Here is a 13,768-nt window from a genome sequence, read left to right as displayed (position 1 = left end):
ACAAAAAGATCCTTTTTCATTTGAAGGCTGATATCTCAGCAGCAAATTGTCGCACAGAGAAACAAAAAAAAGCAAATTGTAGCTGAATAAATTTCCTAAACAAGCCATGAATTCGTTTTTTTGAAAAAATTTTCCCTGGCTCCGTAGACCTAAAAAACGAAACCAAAAAATTTATAAAAATTTTGTCTCGATCTTTTTCTTCTGATTCCGCAAAAACCGTGGTTAAAAAAAATATTTTGCTGAAAGATCTTGAACTAGAGATTTCAAGCTTCAATTTGCTTTTTTTTATTTTTTCGATACGATCATTTTCCACGAAAATACAGCCTTCCAAAAATCACTAAAAAATTTATAAAATTTTCTTGTTCCTTTAATTTTTTGGATAAGTGTATATCAAGGGGGAATTACGTGACCAGTGATAGCGTCACCACGTTAGATTTGTGTGCTCTTGCAAATTACATAAATTTTATACTAATAAATCGATAAAAAGTGCTAAATATCGTTTTGATAAGTCGTGAACATAATAAAGAGTTATTCGTTTTTTTTTTGTTATATTTTTTTTTTGTCTAATTTCGACGTAAAATATCGAAATTTTATGCTTCAAGGTCAAAGTCAAATTTTGTGTTGACCCGTGTAATTAACAATAATAATTTGCAAGCGTCTGTGGACGAAGTATTTATTGACAACCCCCTACCGGTACTTGTACGACAGACTCAGCCGAGTGCGAAATTCGCTCTTCTTCCTGGAACCGTTCCAGTTTTCGTACAAGCTGATACAAGGAGCAACTCAAACGGCTCTTGCTCAAATTTTAAGTTGTCCACAAAATTTGACCCTAGCTATTAACACCCAACGGGTAAATATTCCGCAAGTGCCTGTACAACCCAATACACAAACTGTTTGCACCGTAACTCACAGTTTTAGCGACGGGGAGTGCAGTACAGGACACTTGACTCAAGACACTAGGGCTACGACATCCTCAGCCTTCCTGGTAAATGCACAACCTGGTACCAGTGAAACCAATAATATCCACAGCAATACAGCTGGTATAAGTAACAGTAATTCAAATGATAATTTAAATGTTAGCGCAAATAATAATTTAAATAGTAACAATTATCTCATTAATAATCCCAGTAGGATTCAAAATAATAATTTAAATAACATTTACCCAATAAATAATTATAACAATAATTTTAACGATAATATATTACAGGATAACACATTTGCTGTTAACAATAATGAGAATAATTTTAATAGGAATCACGGTGGTTACTCAGATGGTTATTTGATGAATCATGGTGGTGAAGGTTACCAAGAGTTTGTCGATCAACCCAGAGCGAATAATTTGGTAACATCTAATGTCGCGGTGGTCTCATTGTGTAAATGGCGTGACATTAGAGAAATTGTGAAAGCATGGCCTGTACGTTCTCCGCAAGGCGATTAATCAGCCAGTAGCTTTCTAGCTTCGTTCGAAGCCGTTTTGTAAGGGTTGGCTTATGGCGGATTTCGTAAAAATTCTCGGTTATCTTTTTGTCGGTAAAGTTACTGACTGGTATGATGCGTGCAGCAGGCATTGGTCGGATTATGATCATTTTAAACGGGAATTTCTACGAGCTTTTGGCTCACAGAAGACTGATACACAGTTAATAATGAAAATTAGTCAGTAGAGACCAGAGACCGGTGAATCGTCAATCGATTTTGTATTTAGAGTACAGCAGAAATATCGTGAGATGCTTATCCCTCCTCCAGAAGTAGAACAGGTTACGTGTATCCGAAATCATTTACCTAGAAGTCTTTCCACTTTCGTGTTTTCTAGGTCAGTAAATACATATGATGACCTCTTATCGGTATTACACGAGGCTGCTGAGTTACTGGAGGAAAAGAAACCCGCATTTGAGCCATCGGATAAATCGCATTCAAAAACAAAAAAAAAAACAAAAATGGCGTTTTTCAGCGGTACACACGTTCCCGCGTACCCCTGTTTTGGTTGAAACGATGAACGATAGACAACCACTGGTAATTAATGAGGAATTTAAGGAGGTCATCAGGAATGCTAAGCAGCAAAAACTGCTAAGTACACACATGAACAAGACCTTGCACAGCGCGTTCTTTAAACACGTGCGTGATCATGGCTTGTCTACCCAGCTGACGTTTTCCTTCCTTAAGTCAGCTGGCCTGATGTCCGAGACCGAAGGATATATTTTTGCCTGCCAAGATGGTGTTATGAATACCCTCAAATACCGTGCGAAAGTACTCCAGATGCAGCTACCCGACACTGAGTAGGGTATGTAAGGAACATCCAGAGACGCTTATGCATCTTTTGTCAGCATGTCCTGTGTTGGCAAGAAGTGCATACATTCAGCGTTATAATGCTGCTCTGCGAGTACTCTACTACCACCTTAGACTCACGCACGGTATCGATAAAACACCAGTGCTGCCTTATCTGCCAGGAGATATTCCGCAAGTTGTTGAGAATGACCGTTGCCGTATTTATTGGAACGTGCCATTCGCAACAACGCGGAAAATCGACCACAATAAACCTAATATTGTGCTCTTCGATAAAACCACTCGTGACATTTATATCATTGAGTTCTCGACACCCGCTGAATATCACATCACGGTTAAAGAAGAGCATAAACACGAGATATATCAGGATCTCTTGTTTGACATTGGCAAACTTTATCCAGGCTATCGTGCCAAACGTGTCGTCCTCATTGTTGGCGTCCTAGGAGGGATGAAACAGTCGTTTGTGTCTGCACTGGTTAAAATACCAACTTGTTTAGAGCAAGTTGAGTTTCTCGCATCGCTGATGCCAAAGGCTGTTATCCTCGGGTCCCTCCGCCTACTTAGGCAACGAAACTTGGCCTGCTGCGCATGCTGACTATCTTGTTGATAGAGCATCGCAGCAGTAACGATTTGGCGCTCAGGTGAGGCCCTCGGTAGAGTTGGACTACCGAGGATAACCCCCTGAGCATTTCACTGAAAATAAATAATAATAATAATATCCTCTGATCCCTCTGTCTTCTACGGCAACGAAACTTGGCCTGCTGCGCATGCTGATCATCTTGTTAATAAAGCATCGCAGCCGTAACGATTTGGCGCCCAGGTAAAACCCTCGGTAGAGTCGGACTACCGGGAATAACCTTCTGAGCATTTAATTAAAAAGAAATAATAATAATAATAATATTAATAACTCAACCATGAATAAAAATAATTTTAACCCAAATCGAGGGCAATCAAATTTTAATAATGTTAATAGGTGTAACCCGAATAGAACTTTGAGTAATTTTAAAATAAATGACAACCGAAATAACCGTGGTAATCATTTTAATAGTAATAATCGTTTAGTTCGTAATAATAATGTCGATAATAATAACGTAAATAGAAATAATGATAATAGCCACTCTAATTGCGTCGAGATTCAGTCGACCAGTGCTGGTGACGTTGGTCGCACTGATCTTCCAAAAAACTAGTTTCACCTTCCTACTCCCCGAGAAAACAGGGTGCGAAATCTAGAAGATCTATAAAACAAATCATATGGGAAAATCGGAGCCCCAGTAGCTATCGTTCACATAAAACCTGATTGAACAAATCAAATAAACTTGAATGAATTTTATTAAATAGTGTAGATGACGAAATTACGGAACCTGAAGGCGGCTTAGAGCATACTGTTGGTCCGGTTGAAGAATTTAATTATGAAAATTCAATTGACGAAAATTTAATGATAGGACCCGACGGTGGCTTACTATCGCTTCAGTTGATTTAACCAGTGGTGAACAAATATGTGATATCATATTAGAAAATCAAGTGCTGAACTTGACTGGCTCCGTTATAGATGATAATGATAATAAATTTGGGACTGAGGGCGATTTCATTGACCTACGTAGCCCAGTTGCGGTCAAAAATAATTTAGATCGTGCTGTAGAGACTTTAATTTGCTTTGATGATGAAAACGTAATTAGTAGTGATAGTAGTTTAGAAAATTTTTGTGTCGAAAAGAATACTTTTATGCAATTTTGTGATTTATACGATAATGTAAACGGTTTATCGGTTTTTAACATCTTGTCTGATTCAAATAATGACTCTTCTGTTTTACATAATAACTCTCTGTCTTAAACAATAACTGTTTCATTTTAAATAATGACAAAATGAATTTATCCGTTTAAAATACTGACGAAATTAATCATTAGGAAGGCTGAAGGGAAGAAGCACGGCTCATGGTTGATTCATCAAAGTCTGATAATTTAGTGGAAGGAATTTGTGAAAATTTTGATCTTTCTTTTCTTTCGGATGGAAATAAATTTAATAAAATGCATCAAAAGATTTAGAAACTTTAGAAGTTAGTGACTTTATCACGTCGATGGGTTCAGATGAATCTGAAGAACCAAGTTCTGTTGATGCTCCCGGAATGCCAAATTTATGTGGTTTGGAGCCACTTATAAGTGACGAGGAGACCGAAGAGACGTGGGAGGAAGAATTAGTCCCACGTATTGAATCTGAAGGTCCAGCTCTTAGTCATAGCTCTCCACCTCTTTGTCCTTCGTCCCCGCGCGCGTCGCATCTTCCCGATATACTAAGAGGTAAAATATAACCTTCACGGATCGCTTATCGCATTGCATCTCAGACTAGATTTTGTTTTGGTACCGGTCCTGGACCACCTATTATTACCGCACGAATACCGGTGTCTATTTGGATATTCGGAGTGCAAGTCAACGGTATTATTGATACAGAAAGTGAAAGGTCTTATATCAATCGGCAAGTATATGACCAAACATGTGAGTTTAGCTCTGGTCAATTACAATCGGATGATACGAACCGTCGAGGAGTTCTTTTCGCGAATCATACCGAATGTAAAACTATCAGTGGGGCTTCGTTCATTGTTAAAATCGATACGGTTGCTGGAGAGCAGTATTTAAGTATCTTAGAGGACCAGAGTTACTCAGTAGTCTTGGGTATGAACTTCGCTCTTCAGTTTGGGTTATTAATTGATTGCGCTACTAGAACTTGCCAATTTAGAGACACTAATGTAAGTCATCCTTTTGAATTAATTAATCGCTACGATAAACAAACTTATTGCCAAACAATAACTTCTGATCAGCAAGTAGATTTTGATGCATTCTTGGAACTTGAAATGTCTAAATTCGCGGAGTCACCAAACCAAGGTCTAACTGACCTTGTGCAGCATGTAATCGTCTTACAGCCAGGGAAAAAACCCATACAAATTCGTTCGTATCGGCGCAGTCCCGTAATAGCTGCTGAATTAAATAAGCAAATAGACGAACTGCTTGAGAAAGGCTACATTATGCCTAGCAACAGTTTTTGGTCGTGTTCTCCGGTTATGGTAACCAAATCCACAGGTGATTGGCGTTTTTGCGTCGATTATCGACCAATCAACAAATATAGTATATTACCTGCTCACCCTCTTTCGAACATGCTACGTATCTTGAGTGCTTCACCCATCGCGAATTTTCCACGACCAGCGTCCAGAAAGCAAGTGCGCAGTTTCTGCGGGCTTGTAAGCTGGTACCATCAGCATTTACAAAACGTCGCGAAGGTCCAAGGTCCTTTAAATAAGTTATGTAGTGTTAACACTGAATAGAAGTAGGGTGACGAAGAAGAAAAGGCTTTTCAAGATCTTAAACAAGCTCTTGTCAATGCTAAGCCTCTGGCTGTACTGCAGCCAGATCTTCCGTATTATCTGTACACTGACGCAAGTGACACGGGTCTAGGCGCGTTCTTGGTTTGAAAAGAACCAAATACCGGGAAAGAGTTTCTTATTATATGTTTGAGTAGGCTACTGCGGGGTGCCGAGACACGTTATACTACAACCGAGAAAGAGTGTTTGGCGGTTGTATGGGCCGTAAGAAAATTAAGATGTTTTCGTTAAGACGAAACCACGCTTCATTAAAATGACTTCATACATTAAAAAATCCTAACGGCAGGCTCACCCGTTGGGCGATGGAACTTCTGGCTCTCCGGATAACGATTGAACATCAACGTGGAACCGAGAATGAAGGCCCGGATGCCTTATCGCGCCTATATGAGGACCAGGAACCCGTGGATTGGTCTGAAGCCCTTGACGAAATTAAAACTAAAGGTGTGGATTTCGTACATATCCAAGTTCGTTCGTGGTACGATATAAAGAAAGCTAATGTTCGGAAATACCCGGAAAATTTTGTTGATTAGCGTATAAGTAGTGAGAATAAATTAGATTATTACAAGCGTGATTACTTGAAAGAACACGCAGACGATCAAGACGCGTGGAAATTGGTTTTGACGGAAAATGAGATCCCCGATATTTTAAAAGAGAACCATGATGTACCGCGATGTCGGCAAGTACGTAGATAATTGCAAGACGTGTAAGAAGGTCTAATATAAACAGACTTCGTCTCAAGCGCTGATGCGCACGTGACAACCGATTGAACCCTGGGCCATAGTCGCTGCTGAAGTAACTGGCCCATTTCCGCAATCGAAAACCGGCTATCAGTATGTGTTGATTGTACAAGACCAATATATGCGCTTTATTGAGGTCTTTAGGATGCGTAAGCAGACCGGGTTAAATGTTAAGAAAAGTTTGCGTCACGTTTTTTCACGTTGGGTATACCCTCTGTTTTCAATAACTAATAATGGGAAAGAATTTATTAATCATTCTATCAAGGAATATCTCGAGGAAACGGGAGCTAAATCCGTTCCCCCCGCGATCTCACATCCACAAAGCAATCCGGTTGAACGAATCAACCGTACTCCTAAGCCGATGATTCGTGCATTTATTTCGAAAGATCAAACGTCATAGGATAAGCACTTAGGCGAATTTCAACTCGCCTATAACCGTAGTTATCATGCATCGTTGCATATGTCTCCATACTAGTTGGTTCACGGCAAAGAACTACGGCTATCGGATAAAGATATAATCGATACTGTCAATTCATTTTTCGTGATTATTTCATTGGGGTTAAATATTATTTCGCGAATTAAACGGGTCACGTGGGTGTTGCGTCGTAGCTAACGAGTCGCAACTTCCAGCGCGTGGGTTAGAATCAATCGAATTACGGGGGATTTATTCGTTTTTTAATTAATATTCAATTTATTTGTGTTTGATATTTTATATTAATATTTAATATTCATATTTGATCGATATTGATTTGATTTAACTTAATCGAACACTTTGAAATTCAACCTAATCAAACAATAGCCTTGTCGCATACCGAATAATCTATCGATATGAAATTGATCATAAATTAAATGTAACATATGTTCATGCCATAAATTGAAGGAACAGAAAAATTTTAGAAATTTTATAGTAATTTTTGCAAGGCTGTAACTTCGTGAAAAATAATCGTATAAAAAAAAATGCATTTTGTAGCGTGAAATCTCTAGTTTTGACGCATTTTCATCAAATTTTTTTTAGACCTTCAGCCATTGCGCAAACATGAGAAATACCGCGAGACAAAAATTTTCTAAATTTTTCCTTTTCTTTGAGAGAGTCCACGGGCTGCAAAAAAATAGTATCAGCTTAACCAATGCATAGGTCGATTGGCAAATTTAATCAGCTTTAATTTGCATTTTTAACTTCCCGCTAAGAAAATTGTAAATTTTCAAAAATTCGGGAAGTTATCGGTTTCGGTGCGATTTACGAAAATCGAATTTCCATCAGATCTCGACGTTTCGAGGTCCTAGGAAGCTATCCTGACTAATTTCACGATGATTTCCGAGTGTATGTATGTGTGTACGTACGTACGTGTGTATGTATGTAAATATTCATAACTCTTGAACGGATCAACCCATTTTGATCGTTGAGGTGTCATTCGACGCGGCTTGTTAATGTCTTGAGGCCGTAAAAATTTGAACTTAATCGGTAGGGTACGTTCAGAGATATTTCAAAAATAAAATTTTTTCGAAAATGTTTTATTTGGATAACTTTTAATTTGCTTGATGGATTGATTCCAAAATCTTATCAGCTTTAAAAATCTATAAGCCGCGTCGAATGCCACCTCAACCATCAAAATCGGTTCATTCGTTCAAAAGAAACCGTTAACGAAAGAATTCAAAAAAAATTTTTTCCTTGGTTTTTTTGAAATTTCTCAAAAATGGCTAAATAAATCAATTTCAAACTTTGATCAGCTTCAGAACTTGATAAAACGCGTCGATTGCCACCTCAACCATCAAAATCGGTTAATTCGTTCGTGAGATATCGTGGAAGAAGGAAATGCTAAAAAATGGTTTTTTACAAAACAATGGCATACAAAAGTATTTGCGAGCTCGAAGAGCTCGAAAATGTATTCACAAAAACAGCGGGAAGTTTTGGGGCTGGCCCGCAGGGTCAACTGACAGACCGATTTTTTTATTAGATTCGAACGATAAGTTGTCGCAGAGATTCCATCTTGTAGGAAATTTATTCAAGTTTTTAACGTTGCCTTTCAATTGACTGTGCGATTATTAGTACCTGACATATCGATGATCAAACCCAATAGGATCATTTTTCGTTTGAAGGCTGATATCTCAGTGACAAGTTATCGTACGAATCTGAAAAAAATGCAAATTAAAGCTGATTAAATTTGCTAATCGATCTATGCATTGGTTGATCTGAAACTATTTTTTCGCAGCCCGTGGGCTCTCTCAAAGGAAAGGAAAAATTTAGAAAATTTTTGTCTCGCGGTATTTCTCATGTTTGCGCAATGGCTGGTCTAAAAAAATTTTGATGAAAATGCGTCAAAACTAGAGATTTCAAGCTACAAAATGCATTTTTCTCTTTTTCGATACGATTATTTTTCACGAAGTTACAGCCTTGCAAAAATCACTAAAAAATTTCTAAAATTTTTCTGTTCCTTTAATTTATGGCATGACTGTATTTTCAAATAAAAGCCTCGTCGCATACTGAACAATCTCTCAATATCAAATCGATCGTAAATTAAATCTAATATATATTTTAACAACCGCCTTGTCGCAATCCAAATTGTCTCTGTACAATTAAACTACGATATTCAACATCTCTTAAGAAAATATCATTAATCTTACATATTTAAACAATTCAATCGGACAATCTACCCGATCAATCGGTGTGCCAAGTTTCATTAAGATCCGTTAAAAATTGTGGCTGCTATCGTCGCAACATGGCACGTTATATTATATATATATGTCGGAGATGAAAGAATAACATGGGGTTTTTCAATGGGACGCGAAATTCCTAACAGTCGAGACTAGTTTTTACAGTAACAATTAAACGAAATTTGAACTCTAGTTGTTTACAACTTAAGTAGATTATGTTTATTGTGGGTGGCTTAGGCTCACTGTGACATCTGTTCACTAAACGCATATAGTAAGACATAGAAGACAAGATAGTAAGATAATGAGGTTGTTGTTCTTCAAATATTTTGACTAAAAGGTTTTTAATGAAGAGTACAGAGTTTTTGAACTAGTTGAGTCGGTCAGTTCTGATTGAGCATTCGTTGTGTGAGTACAAGTTTTCCTGTTAACCGTGGAGTCGTTCTCGCCTAGTTTACCGTAGTACTCGTATATTATTTAATTATAGTTTATTATTATTATTATTGGGCGATTGTATACTACGATTAATATCATTTAATATTATTAATTTATTGTTATCATTTTATGTGTAACAAATATTGTGTTAGTTATAATTCTGTATGTATTAACAATTGTGAGATATTATATTCGTTATACCATATGTTTAGTTACTACTATTTGTGAATAATACTTTAATAATAAATTACTGTTTTGTGTAATTATTATTCGGTTATAGTTGAAATAAAATGCCAGACGAAAATAATAAACCCGATGGTCAGGGTCATGCTCATCAAATTACTGGTCCTCCGATATATATATATATATATATATATATATATATATATATATATATATATATATATATATTAGGGTGATTCAAAAAACAAACAAATGTTATTTTTCTTCCAAACAGGTTCAAAAGTTTCGTTTAGATAAAAAAAGATGCCTGTGAAAATTAGAGCTCTTAATATTAATATTAACATTGTCCGCATTGCATTTTTTTATTTCCCATAAGAATAACATGGGAAAAATTTTTTTTATGTCTTCTGATTTTTATAAGTAGCTAACGATACATCATAGGAATAATTGGCAGGCATATTTTTATAGGGAATTGAATGCTCTCCAAAAAAAGATTCTTATCATTTTTTGCGGAATCTATTTGTTCAAAAGTTATTTGAGGTTAAAGTCGGATTCATATTAAATTTTGAGTTTTTCTTACTTTTCCGGCGAAACTATCAGAGCTATTACAAAATATTATGGGACCTTCTTCGTAGACAATTTTATTCCCTAGAAGTTATACTGAATGAAGTTTTTTCGAATTCCGCATTGTTTTCTAGTTATTTTCATTTTAATGTCATGCTCATAAAAAAAATAGTCTTCTGATCGATACTGAGAGCTTGACATCAAAATGAAAATAACTAGAAAACAATGCGGAATTCGGAAAACTTTATTCGGTATAACTTCTAGGGAATAAAATTGTCTACAAAAAAGGTCCCATAATATTTTGTAATAGTTTCGCCGGAAAGGTAAGAAAAACTCAAAATTTAATATGAATTCGACTTCAACCTCAAATAACTTTTGAACAAATAGATTCCGCAAAAAATGATAAGAATCTTTTTTTGGAGAGCATTCAATTCCCTATAAAAATATGCCTGCCAATTATTCCTATGATGTATCGTTAGCTACTTATAAAAATCAGAAGACATAAAAAAAATTTTTCCCATGTTATTCTTATGGGAAATAAAAAAATGCAATGCGGACAATGTTAATATTAATATTAAGAGCTCTAATTTTCACAGGCGTTTTTTTTTATCTAAACGAAACTTTTGAACCTGTTTGGAAGAAAAAAAAAATTTGTTTGTTTTTTGAATCACCCCAATATATATATGTTAGTTAACATATATATATATATATATGTCGGAGGACCAGATATGTATATACATATATATATATTGATATTAGGGTGGTGCAAAAAGACCGACTATTTTTTTTTCGATCTTGCATGAAAACTTGTTGGTTTACGATGTTTTAAGAAGTGGCTCCAAAAATCAGCTCGATCAAAAATTTTCAAGAGGACGCTCAAGAATTTTGAAAATATCAAAAATTATCGAAATCCGGATTTTTATTTTTAAATTGTTTTCTTTCTCGTGGCAGCAATAGTTTATATTTGTGAAATCATGACTACGCTGAAATTTAAGCCCAAAATTTAAATATTTAAACAGCGCTCAAAAATTTTAAATGTTTTCGAGTGCTCTCTTTTGGACGTTTTTGAGCGACCCTTAAATATTAATAATAAAGCTTTTTGATTTTTTTACCATCAATTAGCATGACAATGAATGAAAATATAACCCGAGAAATAGAAATAATAAGTTATTTACATACTACTTTATTTTTTAATCCAATTTGTAGGTTTTTCGCTTATTCAAAACTGACTGTTGCGTAAATATCAAATGTTCGCGCCAGAACACTTGATAACTCTACGCTCTACTATACCAGAGGTGCTGCTATCGACGCGCCCTCTGATACTCGGAATTTCAACTCGATAGCCAGCTACGCGGCAACTGGCATTATTCTACAACACCTGTTATAGAACACCACGTGCTATCAGCATTTATTCAAGTTAATTACATCGTGCAAATTACTCTGTATTATCAATTATATTATTCTGACCATTACTCGCTGATTCATCAGGTGTTGTTTATAGTATATTCTTAATTTCATACATAAAATCTGTGATCATTTTTGTGCTGACCGCGTGTTAAACTAACCTGCCGGCTATATCTATATATGTATTCGCCATCACGTGACTTTGCAGCCACACATAATTTATTTCATTTTACAATTTGCTTTATTACTCATTGCTTAATTATTTACTCGTACTCGATGTCAACTGGTGTGACTGATGTCATCATTCAGTCATCCAGTCATACTTAATCTCTAAAATCAACATCAAATTTTATTTGTGACTGCAAAGTAATTATTATACGTTCAGACTCGGCTCTCTACGCATCTAATTTTTTATTACTCGGTTCTTACTCGTACTCTGCATGTCGCGTAATTAAATTTACTTGTGAATTAAAATTATACTCGAACTATTTGTGATATTTATGAATCATTAATTGTTAATAGTTTATTCTTTACTGCGCTCTATCATATGAATTAATTCACGTGTATGGTGCCGTGTAAAATTATAGGAAAAATCGTAATCCATAAACTCGATAAACTCAATCTTCACATCAACTGCGCTCTATATCTATATGTATATAATTTTTCATGTGTACGGTGCCATGCAATTTATATTAAACTCAACGAAAACTAAACACAATCAAATTACATTCAATAAGTGCTCTGATATAAACTCGTGATCGACTCTTGTACTCTACGCTATTATCTGTGATTTATTTTTATTAAATATGGACAATACATTGTAAAAGTGAATTTTTATTTCTTTCGCCATCCCGATCCAGCAAACTAAATATTAAATGTAGTTTAAGTTAATATTTTACACTGACCGAATTGTATTGTTTTAGACTGTCCTGTATACTTTTGGCTAAGCAAAAGTTATATTCTACTGAAATGACAATAATTGAGTGATAAAAAAATACAAAACCTAATTCAAACTATTAGTTACATATTATCAGTTAATATTCGAAATTCTTGAGCGCTGTTTAAATATTTAAATTTTGGGCTGAAATTTTTAGCATAGTCATGATTTTACAAATATAAACTATTGCTGCCATGAGAAAGAAAATAATTTAAAAATATAAATCCAAATTTCGATCATTTTTGACATTTCCAAAATTCGTGAGCGACCTCTTAAAATTTTTTATCGAGCTGATTTTTGGCGAGGCTTCTTAAAACGTCGTAAACCAACAAATTTTCATGCGCGATCGAAAAAACAAATAGTCGGTTTTTTTGTGCCACCCTAATATATATATATATATATATATATATATATATATATATATATATTTGGCGGCGATACTTTAGGATAAGATTGCAATAATCACTGCCTAAGTCGCCAACTACCAAAAAGTGAAACGTTGTGGCAGAAGATGAGAAGAGAAAAGATAGAAAGGGGTATTTGTGAGGAGAGAGTCTGTAACAGGGTACATTTTGCACTTTGGTTAAAACTATAAATTTGAATTTGAATGTTATTTCCGCCGTTAACCGGCCAATGACCTCGTAAGTTTCGAGTTAGGTTTGCGACTTGTCACCGGGTGTCGCATGATCACTAAGACCCAAACATTCGCCACTCCCCTAGTCTAAGTTTTCGAGAGTGAACCAAAATAGAGGGAATGATAATATAAAAAGGACTGCGGAACATGGAATCATCAGTTTTTGTTCAGACGACGACAACGGCAGGACACTAAATAAAATTAAGGTAATTATATACGTTTGAGTATGCTTCACGTGGAACGAAGCGATAATTAATTAAATATAAAATATATTATCTGGACCTTTGGCCGATAAATTCCAATTGTATAAATCTCAAAATCAATTACTTATACGTACTGTTCATTGACAGGTTAATCAGTATCAAATATTACAATAAATAAAGAGAGAAGTCAGAGATAACACGAGGCCAGCTAAATTTCCGTCCACAGAGGAAAATACACACCGACATCCAGGTAGCAGCGGAACAACATCATCAGTTGCTGCAATAAAATTCTGGAGGTAAAATTATTATTTTAGTTTGACCGGAATTTATTCCAATGGCCAAATTTAATTATAATTAAATTACTTGATATTT

At 35.5% G+C, this 13,768-nt stretch overlaps 1 protein-coding gene and 1 long non-coding RNA gene across 19 annotated transcripts in view; one reads left to right on the top strand and one right to left on the bottom strand.

Annotated features, from left to right (window-relative positions):
- LOC130664836 (uncharacterized) overlaps positions 1 to 13,768 on the bottom strand; it is a 223,762-nt gene that overhangs the window by 35,817 nt on the left and 174,177 nt on the right. The gene's annotated exons all lie outside the window — the stretch shown is intronic.
- The window catches only part of LOC130664838 (uncharacterized), a 196,644-nt gene continuing 192,326 nt past the window's right edge, over positions 9,451 to 13,768 (top strand). Inside the window, exons 1-3 of the long non-coding RNA XR_008989473.1 lie at positions 9,451 to 9,789; positions 13,006 to 13,399; positions 13,544 to 13,692. This is a non-coding gene — a long non-coding RNA (uncharacterized LOC130664838). The remainder of the gene's footprint in view (positions 9,790 to 13,005; positions 13,400 to 13,543; positions 13,693 to 13,768) is intronic.

The sequence above is a fragment of the Microplitis mediator genome, chromosome 3 (assembly GCF_029852145.1).
Source record: "Microplitis mediator isolate UGA2020A chromosome 3, iyMicMedi2.1, whole genome shotgun sequence".
Classification (NCBI taxonomy): Eukaryota; Metazoa; Arthropoda; class Insecta; order Hymenoptera; family Braconidae; genus Microplitis; species Microplitis mediator.
This window is presented reverse-complemented; position numbering and strand designations above follow the sequence as displayed.